At 31.4% G+C, this 4,232-nt stretch overlaps 1 long non-coding RNA gene across 1 annotated transcript; it reads right to left on the bottom strand.

Moving 5' to 3' along the window:
* Positions 1–711: 711 nt before the first annotated feature.
* Positions 712–2,568, bottom strand: LOC140693229 (uncharacterized). The gene is made up of 2 exons (XR_012068953.1): positions 2,374–2,568; positions 712–984 (listed from the first exon to the last, which is right to left on the bottom strand). It is a non-coding gene; the product is annotated as an uncharacterized lncRNA (long non-coding RNA).
* Positions 2,569–4,232: the final 1,664 nt, after the last annotated feature.

Consider the following 4,232-nt stretch of genomic DNA (forward strand, 5'->3'; position numbering starts at 1 on the left):
CGTTTGCTTGGATATATTTCCAGATACAGTGAAACATAAAGATATACCAAGGTAGTGAGATGCCAGATTTATAAAGAAATGACTAAACCAAGATGAGTTTGTGTGCTTAGAGTTGGAAAGGCATTAAATGCCACCCTGAGGACGTAAGCTTGTCTTTGGCTTGAATATAAAAGCAACATAAAGTATTGACTTGAAAATATAATGTAGACTCTTGAGGGCAGGAAATGAAAGCACCAATTTTAATGCTTTGAAAACAGCACAAAGAAGACCATAGATAAAATTACTTCTTAAATTCTACCACATGCTGAATGTGCCATCTGAGACTACATCATGTGACCTTTATGATTCCAGGGATGACATAATAGAGACCATGATCCCTGGGCCGGTTCCTGCATTTATCTCCTGTTCCAGCCTATCCTATAAACCCTTTTAATACTTTCCAGGATGAACAGGAGACCACTTAGCAATTTTCCCTCTCTCCATGTTTTAGTCTTTTTCCAAATTCTTCCATTTTCTCTTCCTCCTTACAAGAAAGTATTTAAATTTACTCCCATATTTTTCCATCAAATGATCATATCAATCAAATATCTCTTTTTAACTTAAATGTTAATTTAGTCTCCCATTTAATCTTAACCTAATTTAAAAAAATAAGGTTAATACAGGTACACATCTATGCTTCTTGTTCAAATAAGAAAATTGCAGATATCTGTCAACATTTGCCAACATCAATTTTAATCTTTGTTATCCTGCATAAACTGGTAGTCCTCTGGTAGATCCTTTGTAATTAGGATGACGTTCATAAAGTGAAGTTGGCTGATGAGTTGGCCTTGAAAGAGAGGTAGCTGATGTATAAGCTGTCATTGTCACTGGAAACCGTGCATTGCTCCCTGGTTGAAGTTTAGAAAAACGACCTTCTTTGGCAGATATGTTGTGATATCCATTTGGAAAAGCAGAAGGCTCCACCATCAGTCCAAAATAATTACTCTGCATTGGAGACAAGATGGTGTTCTGAGAAGTAGAATTTTTGGTTTTAATGAACTTCATAATAAGGTCATTTGCTTCAGTGTATCTGCTTTGAGTGTGCCAGTGGACAATGTTCAACTGATTTAAAATAGCATGCTGATCTACTGCAATTTGTTCTGGTGGTCTGATGGACCAGAAAAATCACCGCTGATCGGGGTAGTTTTATCACCAATTATGTGGCTAGTAGAGGGCTTTCTAATTAGAGGCATTTTTAATTTTGCAAAAGGTAAAAATGCACTTTCTCCACTAGTGTCAGCCACAAAACCAGAATTATGAGTATCCACATTACCCCCTGCAATAAAGTGCTTCTTATTGAAATCTTAAGACAATGAAGATACCAGAGAGGCATTTTTAATCCCAACTCTTCTTTTTATTCTGATTAAAACCTGGGGAAAGACTCGTTTAAAATTTGAATTATGGTAGATCTGCAGCTACAATCAAAGTGAAAAATTTTAGTAATATTTTAAACCAAAATACAAGACTACAATAAGCCTAACGTATAAAACATCAGATTTCACATTTACAATGCACAGATAATATCATGAAAATATGAACATTGCTATTTTTTAAATTTCCTTATTTGTAAAATACACATATAAGTAGTATAGTCATCAAATTAAAGAAGTTAGCATTTGCAGTAACTGTGAATGCCACTTTTCACAAGCAGCTTTAATACCTTTATATAGATTTCTGATAAGATTCATAGTTGCAAGCAAAGTTTCTCTGAATCTTGAATACATATGGCACTGTCCTCATTTTTAGAAAAAATAAAGAATTTAAGACTTGGTAATTTTATACAGTTTTCAAAATCTAGCTTTAAATATATATTACCATAGACTGATGTACAACATAAATTTTCATATATAAGTTACCAAGTGGTTACTAAAATTTCTGAATACCTTGCTTAAAACAGAGACTTCTTTTCCTTGTGCCAGAAAGTCAGCTAGACAAGCAGATCTTTGAAAATTCTGCCTCACTTTACTAAACCCATAAAGGTTAAGCTGTCTAACTAAACTTTTCATACTTCCAGTTTAAATATTCTGAAAGGGGCCTTTCTTTCCAAAACTACCTTCTTAAAGACATCTTCATCAATCACTATGGAAGATCCATTATCATCCCACCAGATGGATTGATATTGGTCACTCCTAGCCATTTTCCAGAGTTTTCTTGGAAATCTCAGAGAACGAAAATCATTATCTTCATCTGGTTCTGAGACACAATGTGTGTAACATGGTCTTTTTATCAAAGATTCTTCAGACAAAGTCTGAAAAGCATTTTCTTCAATCATAGACCTTAAGTCCAAGTCCCCAGAGAATGTTTGATCACACAATAGAGATCTACCAGAGTTACCTGAAACAGTTGGTCCATCTTTATGAGACACATCTTGAATTTCTGAAGAAACATGTGTCATCTCAAATAACTTTTTCTACAGCTACTTTTATAATCTGCATGATTTTGAGCACTGCAGGTTCAAATGCTGATTTGGCAAGCCTGCACAGATAAACTGCTAGGCAATCACAATGGTTCTCAACCTGAGTAGCTGTGTCATCACAATACGACTGGTATCCCAGCAACCCAAGTGTAAAATTCCGCCAGTGTTTACTTCTCATTCATCCAGTTAAAATGAAACATAAATGTTGCTTATTTTTATAGTGTGATCTGCAAATATTATCCCCACAAAATCTTTTTAAATAATATAATTTTGGGGTCTATGAAATAAAACCATTCTCCATACTTTTGTACACAAATTTATACTAGATTGGTGAACAGAGAATAAATAATGCAAAAAAAATAATTTTAAAGTTTTGGAAGTTAAAGTGAAATTTGTGTAAAACCTCTACAGAAAATGTGTAACAATTTCAATATCATTTGTTATTAAAATTAAACATAATTTGATTCGGAAATGGAAGTATGTATTTATCTGTGTTCTTTAAAATAAGTAGCTGTATATTCAAAATATGAGAAAAATAAATATCAGTTTATTTGGAATGTTAATAAATAAATTGTAAATATTTATAAAATAAAATTTTATTTATATAATCAATCAAATTTAAGAAATCCCAAAGGGGGGAATTTTTGTTTTAAATTGTAATTCAGTGGTATAAGTAAAACAAATATAATTTAATATTCTGGTATAAAAAGTACAAAAGAGACAATCTTATTGTATTTTTGCAAAAGTTTATTTTTGCCATTCTTTCAGTCAGAGGTTTTTCAATCCCTAGAAGGAATAAATTTTCATGTCATCTGTATAATCCATACTCTTGTGGCTTCTGTTATGTGTTCCAAAATGCTGTTGATAAATACTCTTATGTACAAGATCCTGGGTTCAATAAGCAGTGCCTCCATTAAGGGGCAAACAAACAAACAATCAAAAAACAAAGAAATAACAGTATATGTGGTTTGGGGTGGAAAATACCAGGTAATGCATTTTAGGAAGCAATATGTTTCTCAGTCTTCAAATAGTTGGCATTGTTTATATAATACAGCATTTTAAGGCAAGTGTTCTGTTCACTAATTGTAAATGATAGCTATGTTCTGTATCAGTAAACTGATATAACTGGTATTATATATTATATATAAATCCAGTATAACTGGATTTATACCAAAATTTATATTATTTATTTCAAAATAAATTCCATTAAGGATAAGCCAAATTCAAAATGACAGATATAATTTTAAGTAAATAAATGTAAAATCAAGCTGTAATGTAAATTCTTACTTCAGTATCTGTAAATTCCATTCTAAATAAATATTAGCAACCTGAATTCATGGCATATTATATGTATTATAAACTATAGTTAAGTTGGATTTAGTCTTGATTCATAAATATTATTTAACATACGCAGATTATTATATGTGGTAACATCCTATAAAAAACAAAGAATTGAAAAATTACAATTTCAAGAAATGTAGGAAATTTATTGACAGAACTGATCTTAACTATTTTATTTAAATATTCTTTACAAATTCGCTCTATATAGAAGTTAACTAAACAAAATAAAAGCCATATATGAAAAACCCATGAGTAACATCAAGTTCAATGTTAACATACAGGAAGGTTTACCTCTGGTACAGTAATAAGAAAAAGAAGCTCATTTTCACACGTCCTAAATTACACTACTAGAAGTCCTAGCCAGAACATCTTGTCAAGAAAAAATATAAAAGGTATCCAACTTGTAAAATTCAGTAAAGTATTTACAGATGACATA

The sequence above is a fragment of the Vicugna pacos genome, unplaced genomic scaffold (assembly GCF_048564905.1).
Source record: "Vicugna pacos unplaced genomic scaffold, VicPac4 scaffold_19, whole genome shotgun sequence".
NCBI lineage: Eukaryota > Metazoa > Chordata > Mammalia > Artiodactyla > Camelidae > Vicugna > Vicugna pacos.